Below are 25187 nucleotides of genomic sequence, written 5' to 3'. Positions count from 1 at the left end.
ATATCACATTAGTAGCCTTTCACAAAGGAAATAGAATACACTCACATGGGTCAGGCAATGTGACTAATAAAGCTGTCATGAAACAAAGCATTGAATATGCTTATAGGAGTGAAGCAGCACAAGTAGTGAACAGACGTTTTACAAGACAAAGCAAGAAATACACTCACAATAGCGAAGCAGCATGACTACAGGACAATCCTCTTACGAGACAAACCAAGGAATACAGTTATCCTAGTGAGGCAACATTACTAGCTAACCTTGTTGATAATAAAGCAAGGAATACAGTAATGAGAGGCAGCATGACTAGAGAACAAACCTTTTACAAAACGAAGCAAGAAATACACTCACTTGAGTGAAACAGCATGGCTAGTGAACAACTGTGTGTATATTCATGAGTGAGGCAGCTTGATTAGTGAACAAACCTTTTCAAAAAGAAAGCTGAGAATACACTCACTTGAGTGAAACCGCCTGACTTGTGAACTGTGCGGGCCTAAACATACCACAGTGGGAACAATAGTACCTTGACAGAGAACACCATGAAGACATATCTACTAAATTTAAGCGTACATTATGAATTTACAGAAGCTCAGCCATGAACACTAAGAAAATTCTGGTTATGTGCTCTAATAAACTGCTAACTAAAAGTAAAAAGGCCAATAAAGAAAATTCACACAAGTTTTAATACTGCTCAGGTTTTTGTCCACAAAAATACTGTGAAACCCTAGGAAAAGTACTTCATGTGACTGCAGGCAGTTTCCTTTTTTTTTCTTTCAGCCATCTTTTCAAAGGCAAGTCTAGATTTGCCCTCAGCCAGAAGAGAATTGCCACTTTCAATGTCAGCAAGGTCCTTTGACTTGAGGCCGTGACTTATCAAAAGTTCAGCATTTGTTAGCATCTTCTTTGCAATTTCTACTTCCTTTTGAAGGTCTGCTTCTTCATCGCTGCTTCGTCCTGCCTCATCTGCCTTATGTTGCCGCTTTGTTGACTGCTCTTCCTCAGAGGCAATGTGTTCAGAGTACAGTTTCTTTCAGTTCCTCACAACCCTAACAACTTCAGGCGTAACGGAGAAACGGCTTGGGTCACTACCGCAGCGCATCCCATTGATGCTCTCTACCGTTAGCCGAGCCCTGTCATGCAGAAGTCGACGATTCTAGCTAAAATCTCTTTCGACATCTGCATTTCCATGGGGGATACTGAGCAAAGCCTTTACCACTTTATTAAGTAGTGGATACTTGGGGGAACCATCGCTCTTGTTCAAGTCAAAGACGATCTGCCAATATTCATCGATCCTTGGAGCACTTTCAACTGTCTCCAGTTGAAAAAACTGTACTCAACCATGAGGGTTGAGATTTTGCTTGGCTGTATCACCTGAGGCAACTTTTTGCAGCCAAGCACCTCGTTTCAGCTTGTGATGACTCCTCCTCCCTGGCCTTAGGAGAAAGGCACCGCGAGCTCTGCAGTGCCATGTTCTCAAAGTGCAGTTGTGATAGCAGGTGTTCAGTGGCTTTTAAGTAGAAACTTCGGGCAGTCAACCGAAAAGCTTTTTTCTGGGCTAGTTCCCATTGGGACATAGCTGCTTCTTTGTCTCCGCTAACTTATACAACAGCCTTCCACATTGCAGAACAGTGAATATCCAAACGTGGCAAGTCTCTGCTGTTGACTGTATGGTAAGCCTCGGTTTTCATAAAGCGACCAAGGAGCTTCTGAACGAGAAACACCATCGCTTTATAGAGTCGATGCACCAGTGCTTCACTTCCCTGTAGGACTGATAGGAATGAAAAAAAAAAAAAAAATCGGGAAACGCTCCTAATGAACAGGAGCTTGGCATAGAAGGTCTTGTCAGAAAACACCTTCCTCAGTCGTTCATGCAGCTGCCCTCCTGTGCGACAGGATGTGTCCGACAACATGACTCTCTTCGCAGCAGCATACTGCTCTATCAAGTGATCCACAGCAGGTCCCAAAGTGAGCCACCTTGAGCTCACGTGGCGCAAAAATAGTTTCAGGAAGACCAAGCGTCACCTGTTCTGCTTTCATTGATGCTTTCTGTAAAGCTGAATTCTTAAAAAAGTAATAAACATATATCACAGCCCCTTCGATGTCCGACCCAAAGGCACTCAATCCTTGAGCAAACGAGTTGTGCACTTTGTGCAGGCAGCACTCTCCTAAATCGATGATATTCGAGTAAGCCTCTTGCATTTTCATCTTCAATATTTTCATCACATTTGCGCCATCAGTAAAAAAGCAAATGAGCTTCTTTTGCGGAAGGTCCATAGTTGCTTTCTGGATCTCACTTGTCAAATTTCTGCTGTTGCGGAACCCAGTTGGTACGACTGTAGCTGCTCCACTACTATCCGCTGCGCTTTATTAGAAAAATATCTAACCCCCACGTCGAGTTCCGTGCACTTTTGCTCTAGAATAGGGGTTTCATATATGGCAATAGAATATTTGAACATATGTATAATATTCCTTCCCCCTATTCTAATGCCCAACATTGGGCGCTGTAGCTATGTGAGTAAATAAATAAATGAGGACGTCTGGCTTGTTGAGCTCGTCAACCGCAAGCTTCTTGAAGTATGGCCCCAGACCATCAGAAACAATGTAAAATGTTTTGGACCTCTTGCAGGAAAATTTCTTGGCTATTTCTGGATCCGGGAACATTTTTAGATACAGGTCAGTTGTGTCTGCCCATGAATATGGTATGCCCTTTAGTGTCATACGAAGGACAAGAAGTGTCTCTGCATGTGTCACTTGGTCATTCAGTGGACCGTTTCGTTGTCTTGCTAATTCCAGAGCTGGCTGAGTAGTCTTCGGTCTTTGTAGGACACCTGAAGTGTCTCGGTGCTGACTCGCAGAGTCAATGTGGCATGCTGTTGCGGCATGCCGCCTTATGGCCGTGCTGCCTGCAGTTGATGCTGCTGTCGCACAAAACACAAAAGCCAGTTCCTTCACTTGCTCGAAGGCACCGCGCTGATATTTTGTCTTCATTTTGGTCAGTCTCGAGAAGAATGTCCTGATTGAACTTGGTGGAGCGGCCTGCACAACAAAAAGGAAATTTCTGATTTCTACGAAATAATGCAATTTACGCTAAACTAAAACAAGTAAGGTTAAATTGCTCATTATCATCATTTTAGCTTTATTTCACGATACGATATGCCAGAAATAAAACTCCATCTTTAAAATGCGAAATTGTTCATCAAGATCACTTCAGCATAGTACTATAATAACACTTCAACATTTTTCCTGTGTTAGAATAGGGCCTACAAGTCTAAATTAAACCTGGAAGAAATAAAAACGGCAAAGCTTGCACTAGGCCCCGCAAAGCTCGAGACACAGTGAAGCTGGCCAATCGAGTGCGTCTCCTGGTAGTAGCTAGGTTGAACCTGGCTATGTCGAGGCCTTGGCTATGCCCGAGTTGAGCTTAGTTACGCCAGGCATCTCTTAGGTTTTGACGCAATCGATCGGCCAGCTTTGCTGTGTCTGCACTGCGTGACCTAGTGCAAGCTTTGCCGTTTTATTAATTAGAGAGAGACGAACAATTCTTGTGAACCTGTTTATAGCTAGGTTGAACTCAACGTAAGTTGCACCTGGGTTGAGCTTGGTTATATTAGACACTAGTAATTTTAGTATTAGGCTCTAGTAATTTTCCCAAAGCCTTAAAGCAGGTCATCCTGAATGAACTAAGCATATAAGTATTGAGCCAATTCTCCTTCTTGGCTTCCACATTAAAGTCTTTGAGGACCGCAGTAGGACCATCCTCACAGACCTTGCGAAGCTTGGTGTAGAGTAACCCCTTGACTTGTTCTTGGGTGGCATTTGGAGCAATGTACAGCACCACAATTCTGACTCTGTTGCCCAGACACAGAGGTGTCGCCTCACCCCGTTCAAACCCTGCAATCTTGGGCAACTCGATCACTTCGACCGCCATATCGAGGTCATTGTTTAGGTATACGCTCATTCCACTGGAAATTCGCACTTCGTTTTCTGCGTGTGCAACGCAAGTCGCCACCACAACCTTGATTGGCATTATCTTCTCGCCGTCTCTTGTTCCCTGGCCGCCAGGCGCGTAGCCAGGGGGGGGGCTGATGGGGCTTCAGCCCCCCCCCCCCGAAATTTTTTCGTGCCGGCATGCACCGCCGACCAAAACTACCACCGACGCCGGGAATAATAATAATATAATAATAATAATAATAATAATAATAATAATTTATTTCCCATGAAAAGAATTACATGGTGGGGTTCTGGATAAAAAGTTGCACGCTGGCAACTTGACCAGCCCAAAAACCCATCAAAGGCAACAGAGGGCGTCGGGCGCTCACATGTGAGTGAACAGATGGGAAGGTGTCAATTTACAAAAAAAAATGTGTATACGAGACAGGTAGTAATACACTTTAACAATTAGAAAAACAAGTAGTCTGCATTAACAAGGGAATATTCAATTTATACATGAGCATTATAGATTACATAAAGAAAGTCTTATTATACACAAACAGGAAGAAATATAGGGAGAAAAAAACCTAATATAGCACTATATTCAGGGCAGTATAAACTAAAGCAAATAAAGGGGGGAAAAGTCATACAGTATTGCATATGAACAAACTCATTAAACAACAAGGATTAGTTTGACTGAAAGTAGTTGTGCAGGCTGCATAAAGACAGAAGGTCTATTTCTCGTAAGGCGAGGTTATTGAGTAAAGTCGGAAGTGTATGTCGAAGCATTTGTTGACCATAATTCGTTCTTGAGTGCGGAATGTTCCATTGTTCAGGTGTCCTAGTGTCATAGGCTGCGACATGTTCGTGTAGGCGAGTTATGTTCAATCATTCTGCATTCTGTCTACAATGTCTTTTTCACGCTCGAAAGACATTTCGGCACGAACATTGCGAACTCGGGCTGGATTCATGGCACCTGGGGTGGATTTCGTGGCACCTGGGGTCACGTAACGCAAGGAGCCCCATTCGAGCACGAACTTTCAAGGGCTTTTCGATAGCCTGCGGGCGCGTTGCGGCATCTCGCAGCGGCCGCGGAATCTACGGAGCGCATGGATTTCAATTCTGAAACTGTATGGGTGTAACGTTCTCATAAACTTTTGACGCGAAAGGTGCACTGACATTTCCAAAGGCGTGCTTAAAAAGATTTTCAATTCTGGAACTTTATGGGGTTAATGCTGTTATAAACTTGGACCAACGTGCGTGCACTGGAGCCCTCGTGTCCAAGCCGTTCCAGAAATGAAAGCACGCGCTCGCAATCTTCCACACGCACGAAAATACTAAATATTACCGTGACTGTGAGCTAGCAGCTGATAATTTTCTCCAAACATTTGCAGGACGCGTGCCCAATGTGATCGATCAGCTGGACCAGGGCCGGCAAAATAAAATTTGAGAAAACAGGTGAAAGGAAATGGCCTATTATTGAGGAAATTATTTTTGCGGGCTACAAGGTCTGGCTCTCGTTGGCCACAGGGACAGTGGTCCTATGAATTTAAGCATAGGCCCCGCTGAAAATACAGGTATTTTCAGAGCGCTTCTTCGCATACGAGCTAATTGTGGAGATACATATCTGAAGAACCATTTGGAAAGTTGCCCCAGTAATGCCTCGTATTTAAGCACAGATGCACAAAACCAAATTATCGAAGTTTGTGGCGAAATTATCAAAGAAAGCCTAGTTGCAAAAGTAGGCTGCTTCTCCATACGTCCTGACGAAACGACGGACATCGCCGGAATCGAACAGCCTACTGCTTGTGCAAGGTACCTAAACAAGGATGAAAACAACATAGAAGGAGTGTGTTTAGGTTTTAGCACCGAAATAGATGCCCTCTCCCTTTGCGACTGCAGGTTCTATGTAAATGTGTACAAACTGTTCCAGATTCTAGTCACCCTTCCAGTGACCACTGCCAGCGCAGAGAGAATATTTTTTAACAAGAGTTTAATAAAAAACTACTTGCGCTCTACAATGTCTGTCGAACGCATGGTTAGACTGGTGCTTCTATACACCCACAGAGACGTCGGCATCAACGTGTCCGAAGTCATTGACCGCTTCGCTCAACTTCCCCGCCGAGAGAAGTTTGTCCTTTAGATAGCGAAGCAGTAAAAATCAATGCAAGTAAAGAGCTCTGTTCCTTCAGGTCCATAATCTCGTAATTATGAAAACGTATGAGTGTTCGTTAGCTTTTAAAACCGCAGACATTTTAGCCGTTTATTCTAGCAGTTAGCATCATGATCAAAATTATCATGCGAATACGATAATTACGAGGACATCAATAACCAATTTTGACCGACCTTGCTCATTGAAAGCCCGGCCCACGCGGCGTTTGCCGAAAACACACTCGGATATTGGGTAGTATAACTTGCCGCATCATCTGTGGCTTTAGTTTGGCTTTTTCTTTCCTTTTTTAGCTACCTGCTTTTACTTCTTTTTTGAACCGAAGCAATACCCAGTTTAATTTTGGGTGCAGAATATTTGTTGCTGCTGTGCATTCAGTTAAATTACACATTTTCGTACTGATTTCTGCATTATTCCTCTATTATTCTACCCACATGGCGCTGTCGCGACCGCCGCATGGCCCGAATGCATAACACGGTTTCTGCGATCATAGTTTTGTTCTAGCATAGATCATCTGTCTTTCTGTGCGCAAAGTTTACTATCTCTGACTCCGCCACGTGCTTATTTGTCTTGTTTGACGCATAATATACAGTGACGTTTGCTTAAATACGTAGATTAATTGGAGACTTAGACGTATATTTAAATATCTCGTTGCGAGGTGTTGTGTATACAAGCAGTGAACTTTGTTTCCAGCGACTCGTTTTTGCCCTTTAGCGAGTTGTATCTTCGCATTTGTATATTCCATTCTATCTTCGCATTTCTAATGTATACATTTTGCAGAACTCCTACTTTTATGTGACTTCCACAGATAGGAAGATGAGTGGATTGCCCTTCGGACGGCTTTGGGGCACTTAGACGACAGGCCTTTTACGGAGGAAACGATCTTGGGCGCGTGGCCTCGTGCGTCTGCTGTGTGCATACAAAGGCGCGGCTGTGTTTTTTGAAGTGCGCAAGCCTGTATGACCGCCTGTGACGAAACTCAGCGATGAACGCTTGACTTTAAATGTGCAACGTGTGAACTGTGAACTTCTCTCTTCCTTCTCTTTCAATCCCTTCTCCCCCTTCCCGCGTGCAGGGTAGCATACCGGGCTCAGCATAGTTAACCTCCCTGCCTTTCCCTTATGTCTTCTCTCTCTCTCTCTCCTACTTTTTATTTGTACTCACTGTTGCGAGTATAATCTCGGTGTAATTACAATACACGACCGGTAACACCTGCTCCTGCGCAATCTATTGTAACGATGGACAGCGTCATTGAGGTTTTTTTTCCTGGCTGTTGCATATGTTCCAAAATGTAAACAGGGTTCTTGAATGACGAAGATTCATCAAAATATTTGTCCTCAACTTATTCATTTCATGGCCTTTACGTTCTTCATATCAGCTGTATACACTGCTTTGCTGGTTTCGAACTGATATAGTTCTAATGTCTGTGTGATATTTTCTTTCCTTAATAAATAGACAAAAAAATAAACGCGGCCGCATTGATATCAGTTATTTCTGCCAGAATTTTTAGGACATCCTAATATATTCTTTTATGAAAAAATACATATTTTACTTGACAGTGCGTAGCGTTCAATAATTCGTTTGCAGCATCTAATATACAATGGCATTAGCAATGCAGTTATTATTCATGTATTTGATCCCTCGACAACTTCTATAAGGAGGAGGCCGCGCTGCAACCTGAGCCCCCCCCGAACAAAATTTCTGGCTACGCCACTGCTGGCCGCGTATTCTGGATCTGCTCGTCGCTGCCATTGTCGTTCTTGTACAGCGGCAAGCCTCGCTTCACAATGTGTTGATTCTTCTTTGGGAGTACGTGCTTTATTTCGGCGTCCCATGGCTGCATCTGATTGAGCGTCGCTGCGCAACGGCTTGCATATACGTTGCCCGCTGTCGGCGCGTGCGCAGTACTCAGTGTCTCTGGCGGTAGACGTGGCTTATCGCCAACTGCGGCACGGCGGAACTTGGCTACTGCAAGGAGAAAAGCGTGACGTCACACAAGCTGCAGTACGGCGGTAGCGCGGCGGAAGTTGGTTGTGCGAGGTGTCTTCCTCGCTGGGCGTGGCTTAGTGGTAGCAGCTGCGTGGTTGTCACTACTCTGCATGCGTGGCATTGCATGACGTCACGAGGTTATGCCAGGTGTTCTAGCAGCTACGGCGTCACTGGTTGCCATGGCTATGGCACGGCTGGCTTTCTGTGAAACGCGCCCTTTTTACGGCTGGCTTAAACAGCCTCGCTGTTAAAACAACGGAGGCCCTGCCAAGACGCTAGACAAGGGACCAGGTTTTATAACGATTCCTTTTTCATTCGTTCTACCCCCATCAACACCTTGCATCATCATTGCCACATTCGGCCACAATACGTTGGCTGTCATGCAAATTGGGGCATAGCAAGCATACAGTTCCATAGTCCTGACTGAAATAGGCTCACGTAAGCAGCTGAAATATAAGGTCTGAAGCAGAATGCAGGCATGTTTGCAGGCCTCTGCAAATTTAATGCAGTACAAAATGCATGACAGATCCACCAGCCTTTGAGCATTGCAAGTGCCATCGCAAAGCAGACGGTGAATGGTGAGGGTTAGCACATCCAGTGCAGCGTGACCACTCGCCGCAAGGACCACATCAGCAGACAATGGCAGATACAGAAAGACACAGGTCAGAAGGTAGACAGCAGTCTAGCCTCTCAAACAGTAGCAACACCATCAGTCTTGGCTTGGCTTGGATTGCCGCACGCACTGCGAGACCAGTAGCTCAAGCGATGCTGCTTTCGATGGTGGGATGATAAGGGGCACAACCCTGCTGTACATGCACGCTTGTTACGCTTGTGGAAAATGCGACAGCCTTTTCAAGTGCTGGCATCGACCGAACCATAACACTGCCCTCAAATGCTACATTGCAGCCATCACCACAGCTGCGGAAAAATGACAACCATCTCACCTACCAGAACTGCGGACATGCATGCACGACTCTCAAGGTACATCTTACGGTGGCTCCTAGATCCTATGTAAACCAAAAAAGAAAAAAAGAGCTCACCATAAAACACATTCTGCACAACTACTGTGGCACCAACTAGCAGTTGCTACAGTTATTTCAATGATGTTATGTTGGGAATTTATGCCCTCCAACAGTCCGGCACCCAACCATACCACCATGCCGTAACTCACGCATGCTATCAAGAAGCTCGTAAGCACGACCACAGCAGGCCAGGACCACTTCACCAACAAAATCCTTTGAAATCATTACAACTCCCTCCAAGCATTTACTCAACCTCCAACTCCCTTCAAGCATTACTCAACCTTTTCAACAAGGACTGGGAAGCTGTCGCTCGCTCGTCTTTAATAAGTCGTGGTTTGACGTTGCACAGAAAATAACACACCCTAAACACTTGCTCTCCAATATCAATCATGCCAATTAAAAGTGCTCTGCTTAGAATTTGGAACGTTTTGACACGTGCTATCGCGTGTTCAACATGAACTCTTGCACATGCGATGTTACACACCTGCTCCACAGCTTGAGGCCTCATCTGGGCCTCGTATTGCTCATGGAATGTTGGTCGGAAAACTGATTCCTGGTGGCAAATAAGGAAACGTAAATGTAAAACGTCTACCATTATTGCATCTCCCTCATCCATACAATTCAAAGGCTCCCTGCACTGTACCATAGTCTTGTCAGACACAGATCCCACAGAGACGTGACCCATATGCAATATACCCATCAGGTGTGCACCCAAAAAACACCTTGTAGTGTATATTACTTATAAGCACTTATAAGTGGAGAATGTTTGCCGCTGTGCCCTAAGTGATGAGGGCTACTGTATGTTAACTTGTATTGCATCTAGCACTAACCTAGTGTTTTCAAAACCTCGAAAGGATACTGGTAGGTATGTTGCTATCATCTCCCTTGTTGGCATTTGCACTTTCGCTTCCAGCTCAGGCTCAAGGAAATTGATCCAAGTAGCAAAAATGCAGCTGACATGGCTTGCGGACATTAAAAGGTTACGAGCAACCTCTTCTCCAGACATGCCAGTTTTCTGCCACACAAGCACCATGCAAAACTCTGTTTCAAGTTGATGTTCCCTTGGCCGGCCAGGGACTTTGCTGTTATTCTTCCTTTATGCACCACAGTATGACATTTTGCTGACTCGAAGTTCAAAGTACTCAAAGAGGTTTCGGAAAACGCCTTGGTTAGGCAGGCCCATATATAGTAGGCACACTTCTTAGCTGAGAGCTTGGTGACATTTAAAGCCAAGATTCTAGGGTTGGCTTCATCAAGCTTCATTTCGAGCAAATATTGTTTATTTTTAAATAAGCAGTTTTTTGGTGTAGCAGTGCTATTTCTCTCTGAGCACTCTGCGCATCACTGCTCGTCGAAACGCTTGGGTGGCTGGTGCTTTTGCATGGGAAGCTATGATAATGCCATAGAAAGAGATAACAAAACTACTTAAGTCATGTAAGCAATCGGTAGACAAAAACCAGCTTTGCTAGTAAATTTGCACAGGATGACAACAGCCACGTTACAATAACTTAATTAGTTGAGCAGTCCAATCAACCATGTTAAATAATCCTGAGGCTAAAACCATTGTGTACAAAAGGTTGACCAAATAAAAGCACTGAACGTTGAAATGAGTAAAACTTCACAGCTATGAAGTTTTGCTTCAAAAAGGCACAATGATAATAATTTTAAAGAAAGGCATGATGATAATGAAGGTAAAGCCTTATGATACATTACTGCAGTGACTTGCCAATTACTGATGTTTGCAACGTCGCAGGTGCTGTGCCTTGTCCTGTAAGATTCATTGTCACTTGAAAAGAAATAGCACAGTTTAGGTCATTCATATGTTAACTTTGTGTACTGTACCCAGTCTTGGGTATAGTACCATATTGGGTTATAGTAGCAATATACGGCTGGCGTATGCGTCCTTACATATTAAGTCCAGCAGCGTCTCTTAGTTGGACTCTGTGGTGGGTGGCTGCCATTGTTACTGAAACAAAATACAGCAGAATCTTGATATGACTGCGGTTGATCCAAATTTCGCGATGATATAAATTTCAAAAAACGTTTCGGACGGACTACGTTATATAGAATACACTACAATTCGGGATTACGCAAATAGTTTCTCAAGCCTTCGTGGATGATACAAACATGCCAATGACTGGCACACGCGAGCGTGGCGACGCGGCTGGTCTCGGAGGGAGAGAGTAGCCACCGTGGCTAATGTGTGGCTGCTCGCCCTTTTCACGCCTGCTTCCCTTCACCTCTACATCTCCGCCGCCAGTAGCGTAGCGTACATAGAGTGCATAGTGCGCTCGGCATGAAACGGCGAGTCACGTGCCTGACAAGTCTACGTCACCTTTCCTGCCAGCTCATCGGCGTATGTTAGTTTTTCTTTCTTTTTTTTTTTATTCCTACGCTGCGCTTTCGGCAGGGTGACCCGATTTGAAAGGAAAAGTCGAATCACCATCGCCAACCCAGGCTACTGCGCGCTGCTACCGTAGTGCTGCTGCATTCGTCTGTTCAATCAGCGCCTCTATTTTTTCAATGCCAGTGCAATCGCTTGCTCCCAATGGGAGCCGTTGGTGCGTCTTAGTTCAATGAGTTGCCGTGATGCGACACTACCCAGATGATATGACTGCTTGTGTCACACGTGCGTCTGAGTGTGTGCCGCTGCTATTTCGGAGATGTGGTGGACGCTTCATGCGTCTGTCAGGATTACTTCCTCCAACATCCGTCATGAGGCACCACCCAGATGGTGCTCTCCCCCACGACTATAAAGCAGGTGCAAACGCTAGCCGACAATGGTGAGTGATAGGAGAGGGTGGTGAACGGTTGGATCAGCCGAATCTGGCTGGCATTGAAAAAATAGAGGAAGCGCTGGGTTCAGCATTCGCTGCTGCTGCCGCTGCCCTGTGCATTTCGTGTAACTGCTAGAGCGCTACTACGTGGACTGCCTAAACGTGACAGACGCAACTTGAGTGTCCGCAGGAAGACCGAAGCGTTTGATCTTTTGACATGTCGCGGAAACGGAAGGCCCTATCTTTTAAGGAGAAAATTTTCATTCGCAACAAGGTCGACAAAAACCCAAAGAAGAAACACCTTCATTTGGCAAAGGAGTTAGGCATAGCACTGTTGACGCTCTGCACCATTCTTGGGCAGCGAGACGTTCGCATGCACTTCCGGGAACTTAAGGCGAAGTACTCGTGTCATCAAAGTCTCAGTTTGCCATTTCTTATGCTGCAGTCAGTCCATCCTTCTTGCAGGGATGAGACTCCTGTGCCATTTGCGCTATTTTGATACAAATGCAAATTCCTGGACCAAACTGCGCCAAACACAGAAAATTGACTGAAATTGTGCCACGACGCGCCATAACGGCTTCCAGATTCGTTCTGCGACAAGGAGTGCAGCCGTTCACATTTCGCACACCACGTGACGGCGCCTCCCGCTCAGTTTGTCATTATTTTCGTGCTTATAACACTGGAACTTTCTGTGCTTCTGGCAAGTGGCCGGTGCATGTGCGTCCACTCCTGGATATTGTCGCTGCTGTCAGAGCGGCCAGGGCGGCTGTATTTCAAGCTTACTAGTGTGCGGTACCTTTATGTGCACTTATACTTCCATCTTTTCATACACCACCATTCACCTGTGGCCGCTAGACATTTGCCATCTCTGCACTCAAGCCAAATCTACAATTATCATGTACAAATGTTAGCATACACAATGAACACCTTTGACTATGCCACTGAGCTAACCCACTTTTTTCTGTCTGTGAAGATGTTGAAGTGTAATAACAGTCAACCCTCACTGAGCCATGCCCTTGGCTCATTGCACATGTAAAAAATAATTCATTGTCATGACAATGGATGTCTTGAATGTCATTCAAAAGAGAGATCCATTTCATAAAAAATGAAGTTTTTGTTGCCATCATTGGATGATGCTGACCAGTACAGATGATTTACAATGCTTTTTGTCCATAATGCTGTCTTCACAGCCAGCCTTCTTTGATGCAGCAATAAGTTTCCTGTTTATTCCTAGAAAAAAAATTTGTAAAGGTTAATCTGCATCTTCTGGCTGTCAGCGCGTAAAAATACTTCAGCAATATGCAGTTTGTGCTACAAGGTACCTCTTGTGACTTGTCAGACATCAAACGCATGAATGATGTCAGATTTTTCCTTGCGCATGAAGCAGTTGATTTGGCCATGTCTGTCGATTACGATGGACTCCACACTGATGTCCTTACTTTCAAAGAAAATGATGCACCACTTCAGACTATCCAGTTCCATTTTGCAGCTTCCATCTACCTCATTATACTGAAAATAGTGGCATTGAAATGTGTTGTCCTTCTTTGCATAACAAAGCAAACAAACAAACCTGCACAAGCTTGAAGTGCAGGATGTTTTTTTCGAGGTTCTTGTTTTCCTCAACCTCCAGCAGACAGTAGGTGCCAAACTTGGTGCTCAATCCGGGCGAGTTGGCACGGCCATCACCAGGAAGCTTTACTTGTCAGGCTCGTGCTACTTGCAAATTAGTTGCTGTTCTTCTTTACATACAGGCCTACTAAAATGTTTTGGATAAGAAATCAGAGTGCCAAGTGAGTGTAAAATTGTAATTTGTGAGAACTTTTATTTGCTTTGTCACCAACAAGCCAGAAATGAGCAGACAGCAGTGTGAAGAACGTTCTTTCACTTAGATCTTGTACACCAATTGAGGTCAACATCCTGAGTGTTTCAGTTGGATTGTTTCCTGAGAATAGTATGGCAGCACAGAGCTGCAGATTCAGAAGAAGCTGTTGCTTTACCACAGCCTGGTTAGTCCAGTAATACTTGTGCTCTGCTTTACATTCAGTCTATACTTCTACAAGTGTTCCTTGGCAACGATGATCATGCGTGCAAGGAGCCATACATTTAAAACGGGTCAGAAAGGGCTGCCTCAATTGTTTTTCTTGAACACAAAGGTCTTTTGCCATTCCTCTTCAACAAAATCAATCTCACTCTCAGTGTCAACTTTGGCATCTTCGAGCGTAAGCAACAAATTTTAGGAGAAATGTTGAAGCGAGAATAGCTAAAATTTTATGCCAACTCTCAAAATATCAAGAACGAATTCCAGCTACAATTTATCAAGCTTGGGGTCGCCATAATGAATTCACCATTTTGAGCCGCTTGCTCCCAACATGTTGCTTGTTGGCTGCTTTGTGTTGTAGCATCCACCATGGAGATGCCAACCTGGATGCTTGAAAGAGGTTAAGCAATCTGTAGAACATATGTAAAGTGAATTGAAGCCTCTTAAATATTCACTACATTCAAACAAAACTACTGAAGGATTCAATTATTTTCAGTGCGAGATGTCATAGCCTATAAATATAAGAGTGCATAATAGCTTTGGACATACAACAGAAACAGCTTGAGGCTTTGTGTAGCACGTTGACAGAATTTTCTTTTCATTCGCTTCTGATGCTTTGTGGCATGTTAGTAATTGCACTTGAAGAGATTTATCTGTGGCATGGCCTGACTTGCATGCTGGCCATGATAGTTTTTCTACAGCTTGGCCAAACTTACCAGCCAAACCCGGTGCTGCCTCATACACCAGCCCCACTGTGGAGTCATGCTGAAATAAGTTTGTTACAGGTGATAACGCTGAGAATTATTGCTGAGAGAAGAAATGGAAAATCCTATTACATCATTTCTTCTGCTACAATGACTTGGTCCTAGTGTATGCCCAGCGGTTGCATCTCCAGAGAGCAACTGTCCAAGAATCTGAAACTGTATGAAAAGACGAGTTACTGACACAACAGGAACTCATGATAATCATTAAAATAAATACTTTTATACGTGTTAAAATATATAGTAAAGCTACCGATCAACCCTTTAGAGTAATAAAACTGCTTGTCTTTTACGATTGCCGTTAATGTTGCTCAAACCTATTATATATTTCTTTATGTAGTTTGATTTGGGACCCTTAAATAATACTGTTGTTCCCGGAAGATGCTTATGTGAATCAATGTCATTGAAATTGAAAATAAACTTGAATATTGGAAATCGGCCTGTGCAGTGCTGAAAGGAAATGTAAGAACATCTTCAGCTATATAACCATTTCATGTATTCCTTTTTTATATTAACTCTTGCTAAATGATTCTGTAGTGAAGAAAGACATGACGGCCGAGTAGTCGCTCTTTATTTCTGGCGAATGCCAACTTCATGCAGTCTTGCCTACAGCGATTGCAAGTAATACTCGCAAAGCCCATTCCCAGGCCATAGCCAAAATTTCGGGTGACACACTCGCATGTCGAGTTCCGCATCTGGTTCGCTTTACGAAACTTGTCCATGTAAATTTAGATGGTCAGTCACAGCCTGGGTTATCGTCTCCGCAACCTCAAATAGCATGCGACCAATGACCGACCATTGAGGACGCCCTCTATGTAACTAGACGGAATCCAAGAAATAATCTGAGTAACTCCAAACGATGGCAAACATCATTACCTTGGTTCTGTCCAGCTACGTGGCATTTGCATATTTTTTATTCTTGGTGCATGATAGTTGGAACACCCGGTATATCGCTGCTCGAAATGTAGCTCGCAGACTGCGCATGTTTCGTCCAATATTTTATCTACATGGTGAAAGTACCATTCGAACTGGTTTCTTCGTTCTTCGTCTCGCGTAACATTAAATAAGGATGCCTTCGGTGCGTCTTTCACGCGGCTGTACCTCGTATGGCAACCGAACGCGAAACAATAGTTGTCGCGACGGCTAGGAATTTTTGCCTACCCGGGACACGCTTCTGTAATGTGGGCGACACGCACAGACAGGCACTACACAGAAATGAAGCCGGCAGCGACAACAAAGTCGCAGCCAACTGGCTGCGACTTTGTTGCAACAAATAACCACCCGCACGCGAGACAGCGAAATGGGCGGGCGGACTGGCAAGTTCAGGAGAAAGCTGCTGCAGCGCCTCTAGCCGGCAGAGCAGAGCATGCTTCAGTGCAGAGCATAGGAAGGATGGGCGAGTGAGCCCACAAGAAAATCTTCTAAAACACTGTACTAGGACATACGAGATGGTCAGGCAAAATAATTGCTGGCCAAGCTAACTCCACCTGCTGCAACACCACCACCATATAACTAGGAGAATGTTTAAATGAAGTGCTTTTCTATTTGGAAGGTGTGGTTGGCTGGTGAGCTCGGTTTCACATTGTACCACTTCCAAAGTGAAGCTTCATTTGCCCCTTTGTGGCTGCTCTCTCGCCGGGTGGGCTCACCCTGAGGATAGTGCGAATTGGGAAGCCTGGACCAACCAGGCACATATTATACTGAGTGCAGGTGCAAAAGCATGTACTTAATGCTGAGGAGACAGGCTCAAAAGAAGCATCTTGCAGAGTAGGGTCTCCAATATGCAGCAAAGGGTGCTTAAAAAGCACAAAAGCATGTCGAGTTTTGGAAAGCCCCTAACCTTGTTTGGGTATTGAAAGAAGTGTGTTTTTTGTAACCACATGGTGATGGCTGTGTCTGCAAAATAGCAAACTAATCCACAGCATAAAAACAGCTCATTTTAAATGAAAGCTAGTGCAGCCTTACTCTCGAAAGAGTCCCGCTTCCTGCCAAAGAATCAAGGGCACATGCACAAATGCCTCTCATAAGACGCACTGACTACAACATCACCTATTATGGCATAGAACTTCGATAAGCCATCCAATACTGAACACGCAATACCACCATTGTGAGAAACAAAAAGTAGGTGGGTCCTGTGATGCATTGTGACGTGATCTGTTGTCTGCGGAACGGGAGAAGGCAGAAAAAGAATGTTGCTTGCGGATGCTTCGAGGAAAGGGGAAGAGTTTTATGTTGGAAACGCAAAGTGGAGGAGAGCTGATGCAAAGTGAACTCACTTAGAATGCAATGCTGGATGCCATCTATATGCAGTGATGAAACAGCATCAGACGCGATTGTCTTTTTTAGGGATGTAAACACGTGCTTTGACAAACTCTTCGTACAGGATGAGTTTATTTAGAAGCTTAATGTGTGCAATACTTTGGCTTTTGTGGAATGCTTTTGCGGTGTTGGAGGGCCACAAATTTAGTCGAGCGAGGCTTTGGAAAACTTCTCCACATTTGTGTGGCCACGGCCGGACTGGAGAGGCGCGCGCGCTTTCCTTACGGCCTTCGCTATCGCTTCGGGCACAATGGGAGCGCGTCTCCGCGGGTAACGTCACGGCTCGCCGCGTGAGGGCGCAGCGACCCTGCTGTAGTTGTAGTTTTGGGAGCTTCTTGCTACTGCCGTCCTGACATTCTCTTTTTATGTCATGTGCTGCATCGTTCGACAGAGTGGATGCTGCTAGCCAGATACGTCGTGATTTGAGCACCTTTGACTCGTAGCTTTTGCATTCTAAGGGATATGCCTTGCAATGCGAAGCAGTGAATCGGTTGCTGTGGACCGGCCAGCGAGACCATGGTGTACTGTTGCGTACCGCACTGTAAGTCGCAGTCAAGTAGGACTAAAGGCGTTTCCTTTCATCAATTCCCGAGTGATGCAGAACTGGTGGCTAAGTGGCTGAAAAACATTTCAAGGGAAAATTTGGTTGTCAACGACAAGTCGGCGTCAACTGTCGTTTGTAGCCGGCATTTCCTCTCCACTGACTACGTGCCTGGGTGCCGAATCAGGAAACTTCTACCTGGTGTTGTGCCAACAGTGTTCGACGAGTACCCAAGTTACCTCGTGCCGAGTGCCAAGAAGCCTCGTAAGGAGCCCGCATCTAGATGTTCTGTCCCTGCTCCAAAACCAAGTAAGCGAAAAGCGGAGCCAGAAGGTGCGGTCGACCTTCCTGAATCGCAGGACGACTTCGCTGATAAGAAACATAGTGTCTGCACTCAAACGGCAAATAAAGACGCCCAGCGAGTAAGTGCGTATGTTTCGCTTATCGGCAGGCTTCGTAAACAAGCTGCGTACCACCGTTCGAAGTGTAGCAAACTCCAACAGCAGCTGGACGCTGCAAGGAAAGCAAACGCTTTCTATCGGGAAAATAAGAGGCATGCTTCTGTCAAAGAAGTTGTTGCTGATTCTGCAAAGGGTGAAAAGAAGGCCATCTTTCTCCTTCATCAACTAGACAGTTATGGGCAGAAGCGACCGTGCTACCCAGAGGAGATAATCAGAGAGTGTGTCGTGTGGCGCTTTCTTTCGCCTAAGGGTACGATCACGCTCGGACATCCCAGCTGCTGACACTGCCAGCAAAGTGCACGCTGCAGCGGTACATGGGACCAAGCCCGACAACGACAGGGATGAGTCCTGCGATGAGAGAAAGACTGGTTTTTGAAGCTTCCTTACTCAGCTCTAAGCAGCATATGGCAACGCTAATCATTGACGAGGCTAGCATCAAGCCGAAATGCATATACGATAGGAAATCGGACGCAGTCTTTGGCTTGAGAGACAAGCCTAGCAGTGACACACCAGGTGGCTCGAAGGAAACCCTTGCAAACAGGGTCCTGTGTTTTGTGCTTCACGGCATCGCTAGCTCCTACAGAATTCCCTGCTCGTACTATTTCACTAAGCAACTTAGCGGGAGAGACCTGTTTGCATGGACTAAGGAAGTGATCAACGCTGTTGAGTCGTGCGGATTTTTGATTGTGCGCATTGTGACGGACAATTATTCCGCCAATACTACAATGTTTAAGCTGATGGGAAATGGCTGCCTATCGACTGTAGTGGAGCATCCACATGATGACAATCGGGTGATCTTCCTAAGCTTCAACCCATGCCACGTACTAAAAAACGTTCGGAGTCAATTTCTTGAACGAGAACTGACAGACGGCGTAGGGGACATCTCTGGCATATTTGTCCAAAAGCTGTACGAGCACCAGAAGGACATGACAGTCAAACTGGCAAGAAACCTAACCAAGAAACATGTCTACCCTACAAACCTGGAGAAGATGAATGTCCTTCGGGCAGTGCAAACATTCTCTCTACAAGTAATTGCAGCTATTGAGCACCTCCAAGAAAACACAGGCGGTGACTCTACCCTCTACGTGTTCAGCAAAGCAAGTTCAACCATTCACTTTATGAAGACAATCAAACGATGGTTCGATATCCATGATACCACGTATGCCGGCAGCGGCCAAAAGAGCCCGATATCAAATACAGACGACCCTCGGCTGCTGTGGCTTGCAAACGATTTCACCAGCTACATAGAAGGCATCCAGGAAAACTCGAAAGCACGGGGAAAGGATGGTTTCACTTGTGAGACATTTGAAGCCTTGCGCTTTACGACGAAGTCTACAGTCGAAACTGCACGTTTTCTTCTGCGGAATGGTGTCAACTGCGTCCTTACGCGGAAGCTGAACAGCGACCCCATTGAGGCCATCTTTGGAAGAATAAGATTCATGTGCGGAGGAAATGACATGCTCGACGCAAGGGCAGTGACGACTGCGCTTGATCACATTATCAAGTCTGAGACCTCAATTGGCAAGAAGCTCACAATACCTTGTGGTGATGCCGAAGAGCTGGCTGCAGCGCTACCACAGTCTCTGACTGAGGAGTTGAATGACCTTGCGGAATATCCAGACACCCCATCACCCTCTGTCACGTACTCTGGTTTGGTTTATGTCGCTGGATACATCGCCAAGCTAATAAGTGACTTTGAGTGTGACGCTTGTTCAATTCTCCTTGAAACGCACGAGAGAAGTGATCCTCTGTACATGCTTCTACAAAGCCAAGATTTTAGCAGGCTGCACTATCCAAAAGCCGAGTTTGTGGCACTGTTGGACAAAATTGTGTGCTTTTTTGAGAAAGCTATCCTGCACCTTCCACGGACAAATGTGCTGGAAGTACTACGAATCCTCATTCAGCCACATCTTGAAAACTCGCCGCTGCTACGTTGTCCGGAAGGCGTCGACAACAGCCACGCGATAAGGTCTGCCGGCTTGATTTCCGAGAAGTTTGTCAGAATACTTCTGATCAACTACACCCAGAAGATAACCGACAAGAACGAGAAGTCAATAACTTATGCGCACAAGCCATCCAGGAAACACTTTAGGCTTTGAATTTGTGTCCCAGGTGGGAGTTATTTCAGCAAGAAGTGATGTGCTCGACATGACCGTTTTCAAATAATGCGGTATTAGTGAAGGAAATGCTCAGTTTGTTTTTAGTTTCATCGTAAATAAATACTTGTTTTCACCGAATGTGCAGCACCATCCCTTAATTGTTTTTAATGTGAGTGGTGCTCAAACAAAATACCAGCACTACGGCTTCAGAGCTATGACGCAAATCCAAGCCTGGCGTTTCGTTCTGTGCAAACACTGCACGTTGCGCGGAAATTTATTTGCCGACTCAGACCCATTACTAGGCAAGACAAAACTGCGCGGTGGTTCTATAGGAATAAGGGTCAGAAAGTTTTTATCAGTGCATGGCACTTCCAAATAATGCGAGCATGCACGGCCGAGAGGGGAGCAAGCGCACGCTCGCCTTCAGTTCGCGCCGACGGCGCCGGCGGCAGCAGTAGGGTCGCAGCGCCACCACGGGTGCGCGGCGTGAGGGGGAAACAGCCGCAATGAGAAGGCCGTAAGAAGGAAAGCGCGCGCGCCTCTCCAGTCCGGCCGTGGTGTGGCATATTCTTGAAAATAATCTGTATATATACACATTTTTCATCAACGCATAATAAAACTCAGTTCAAACCAATTTCCACAACACGTATGGTCCACAAAATGTTTCTTTTTTTATGATCTGCTTCAGAATTTAGTTGGCCAATGGTTTGATGCACTACCATAACTACATGCTAAATGCACAATTCACATCTGGGCATTAGTATTTCTGCACCAAAATACAGGTCCAACCGCTGTGGTGACAGTTCCTCTACTGGGTGGGTAACAGAGCTCTCCCGATTTCCTTACTTGGTATGAATATCAATGCTGGCTAAAGCACTTCAGTTCAAGGGGTTCCATTAAGAGCAACACAGTTTCGTCCATTGCAAAAATCAACTCAATTCTCAAAGGGTTGCTCTCCTTTCTTCATAATGAGAAAATCCCATTCTCTGTACGTGCTGTGGTCCGTGGTAACCGACTCTACTTTCCAAACACTGATTCCCAAGCTTTTCCCTGGCATGTCATCATCTTTTACTTGTGCACCAATGGTGGACACACTGTGCCCAAGCCTTAAGCTTGTAGCTGAAATCCTTGAAGAAGCTGGTGCCTGTGCACAACAAGTGTTTTGCATATATTATAAGAAAAGTTCATTGTGCGAGAGGCAAGTGCTTTAAAATATTGATTTTTTACTTCAAATCTCATGCACCAGAACTGTGTCAGTGGCCCGAGGTGTTCTATTATTCTAGGATAATGCACCATGTAGTGCATCTTGGGTGTTACAGCAGAATTCGGATGGCATGCTTTAAAATGTTCAAGGAACGTCTTTATTTTTAGGTGAAGATAGGGAAGCCATGAAATAGGGAATGTCAACTATTTCCATGAATTAAGTACACCTCCCAGTGTTCATTGCCTTCCGGAATTTGTGATGAGAACATGAAAGGCAATAGTCTTAAAAGGCACCATTTCTGCTGAGCCTTTAAAGCTTCCTTTCGAACCTAAAAATGAGTGCATTAACAGCTCTGGCTTGTTCTTTCTGTCATTATTGCCATATATGTAAATGTGCTCACTTTATCCAAGTCAGATGTAGAGAGCGCAGAGTCACTCACAAGGCCACGGTGAACATTTCATAGTACATGACTTCCTTAAAAAATATCATGCATCACATCAGGCGGCATTTGTGTACACAAAGAAAAATCTAATGCAAGCAATGGTGACGGCTCATTTACCCCATAGACCCGCTTTAGGTCATGATTCACAGCAAAACCATCCAGATGTTGCATGTGAGTGTGTATCTGGTGCAGAACACACATTGATTCCTCAGTTATCGACTTCACATTTTCAGCATGTGCCATGCAAAATCGACACAACGTACCCTTTAAGAATGCAATGCTGAACCCTCCGATGTTGTGCATAGACAAGTTGTCCCCACAAAAAGCAACAATGACCTTTGCATGAATAATACCTCTGTTGTTTGCAAACTGAGGCCTTGATTTTTGAGGCATTGCAAATCACATAAAAGGAGACAAAAAACTTCACTAAGGCCATACTTTGTGACGTCTCAATAACGTGCACACAGCACAAGGTGAATACCATACAGCTGGGACCGGATATGTAGGTTGCAGGTTTAGAATATTGCACTATACAAGAAAATGCTTGTGCTTGCCCCCGCTTCGCATCCCATGGATTGCATATCTCCACCTCATCAGCATACAACAGCAAAAATATGGTACTGTTCTCAGAATTACCCAAATTCACAGCATCAGGCTGACATTTCCTCGCAAACACCGCCACGAGGACAAACACCAGGTTGGCAACGTCTGGCATCTCAAGCAAATTCATCAGAATGCCGGAAATAGGCACATACTGAAATGTCTCTTCACTTTGAAGGGTCAATTTGCACTCTTGAGCAGCTGTATACGGAAGATACTTCCTGGCAAAAGCTTCGCGCATGAATTTGGAAACGTGAACATTCTGTACACAAAATTGCACTTCAGGAGCTGATCAAGCACTTCACTGATCACAGAACTAGGGATGCACTTTCGCACCTTCAAGGAAAATTCTTCCAATGTTTCTTGAGAAAGACCCTTTAAGTCACTGAACACTTGTTCACACAGCAAATGAGGTACTTTGTGCTCCTCGGACAGCTTGTAGAAAAACAAACAAACAAACAAAGTTTCTTTTGCATGTTTCTGAACAACTCTGAACTAGGTGCTCCTACATTTGTGGTTGGATTGGCCGAAGAGTCACTGTCCTGAGGTGCGTTGACACGGCTTTCATCTGCGTCTGGTCGCAGCGTCTGATGTGATGTTGCGTCATCTAAAGTCACAGTGTTTGCAGGAGCTGGGCCATCCTCATCACCATCACTCGTGGGCTGCTGACCAGATTCCGCTTCGCAAAATGTGCGACTGTGTGGCACAGTGCTGCTGCTGCCACTTATAACACTTCTGTGCTTGAGTCGACTACGGCGTACATATTGGGGAAACCTTCAATACCACAAACAACAAAGAAGTTTGACTGCCAGCTGTGTGCATCGCGGATGTGAAAAGAAATGACATTTTCTACAGCGATAAAATATCGGATGAGGTGACGCGTTTCACTATTCATGTACCACTAACAAGTCATTACCATCGTCTTGGCGCTCTTTGGCCACATCCGGCTCTTGCACAAATAAACCACAATAATCAACCAATCAGGTGACGTGCGATTTGCCATTGACAGGACCTTCTGCAGAGAACACAACACACCAAGGCCAGAGTGTACTAGAATATTTTGAGTGGCGCGACCGGCTGCCATGGAGAGGGCCTTTTCGCGTAGAAAAGTAGCAACGGCGCTGTAGTCGACCACTCTTGAAAGCGTCGTCCGGCCTCACAGGCGGCTGCTTGCCGGTGCGTTTGCAGAAACAGCGAGTTTCCACGAAAGGAACGTAGAAATTGATGTTTCATCACAACTGAACTACATTACTGTCCCGGCTACAACTAATCTGTGCCGGGCAAGCACCTGGCATGCTCGGAGAGTTTTTTTTTGTGGCGTGCAAAATGATTGTAAGATAATTGGCTGTGGTGAAGCGCGACAATAACCGTATTCTAGAAAACCTGCTGTTTGGAAATTGGATCAAATGTCGCTATTGGAGCGATCAATGCCCGTCATTCATTTTATTGCTTGCTTAATTATAAATTTTCCTGTACAAAACGCATTCTAATGAGCACAGCGGAGCACGTGAGCAATTGCAAAAACTGTATTCTCACGTGGTAGCGACGGTCAAGAACACAGTAGCAAAACTGTGAATGGCAAAACTAACTCTTCAGTGGGCGAACCTGTGCTCAGAAAAAACGACTACACTCAAAGCATGATGATAGCGGCGAACACAGTTGAAAATCTGATCAGCGGGTCGAGCGTGTCGGCTTTTATACATGCGTCTTTCTCTACGGTTGAGTCATCGAAGGTTGCAGAGTAATCGCTGGTGCCGGCATTTCTTCCAGAAAGTACTACACAATACTCAAGGTTCAGTGACAGCAGGCAGCCGATAGAACCATTGATAACATTTGAGAAACTTCCAATACAAGCGTCCTGTGCGGAGCGTTAACATTTGTTAGTGAAACGTAGTCACCCGAGCAAAATAAACAAGTTCACGTTTCAGTATAATAATTTTTCATTTAGTCTCAATGCTGCCGAAGGCTATTGGTAGATGTTGTGTGTAATCGGAATCCTTATTCGAACTGTAAGAAGTCTACACCTACCTCCTATACCTAAATGCATGCGGAAAAAAGGTCAATTTGTTTGGCATCCACTGCACCGTTATTGATGGGTTTTGTTGCATTCAAAACCTTCAAATGATCAAAGTGTAGGAAGCAGAATCTTTATTAAAACTGTCAATCTTTTTCATACAAATATTGTGAAACTAAAACAAAAGGCAAGCATGAAATTTGGTGCACATGTTGATCTGACTATGCCGGCCAATTCCTAACACGATTCACTTGCTGGTGAAGCTGTGCCTAGTGATTACTGCTGCAATGCCACTTTCTACCTCAACAATTTCTTACACTGGCTTTTTAATAACAAGCTTCATTTCTGTAGACGCAGTAGCATTGTGCCATTTAACTGAAAATTTCAAGCTGCCTAGCACTTCAGGTAATGATAATATAACTATAAGTTCAAAAATACAAACATTTACGGTTCCATTGTACTTGCCACACTTTTTACAGACTTCTCGTCATTGCCAGACGATTGGAAAGGGGTTAAGGTGGTCCCGCTACAGAAAGCAGGCAGTGCCCATTATCCTCCCAACTACAGGCCAATGTTTTTAAAAAAACCAGGATAGCCTGCAAACTTTTTGAACACATTTATTGAAACCTGCTGCACTTCTTTGTTTATTTCCTTCCTCCTTGGTTGGATTTATCTGCAGCATTTGCAGTGGGCAGATATTTCATTTTGATTCTGTGAAAGGCTTGCAATGTCACAAACATTGTATCTGAGTATAAAAAGCGACTCAACTGTATCTCACAAACTAGTACCAAATCTGCTGGATACATCGCGATGCACGATTAGT

General features: G+C 44.9%; 1 long non-coding RNA gene across 2 annotated transcripts in view; it reads left to right on the top strand.

Annotated features, from left to right (window-relative positions):
• The window catches only part of LOC125944894 (uncharacterized), an 86146-nt gene that overhangs the window by 48367 nt on the left and 12592 nt on the right, over nt 1-25187 (top strand). The window contains exon 3 of one of the 2 annotated variants that reach the window (XR_007466586.1): nt 14709-14926. The exons of the other annotated variant lie outside the window; for it this stretch is intronic. This is a non-coding gene — a long non-coding RNA (uncharacterized LOC125944894). Of the gene's footprint in view, nt 1-14708; nt 14927-25187 lie in introns of those variants that run through there. 2 annotated transcript variants of the gene reach the window in all.

Source organism: Dermacentor silvarum, chromosome 4 (assembly GCF_013339745.2).
Source record: "Dermacentor silvarum isolate Dsil-2018 chromosome 4, BIME_Dsil_1.4, whole genome shotgun sequence".
Taxonomy (NCBI): domain Eukaryota; kingdom Metazoa; phylum Arthropoda; class Arachnida; order Ixodida; family Ixodidae; genus Dermacentor; species Dermacentor silvarum.
Note: the sequence above shows the minus strand (reverse complement) of the source record. Positions and strands in the feature narration are given on the sequence as shown.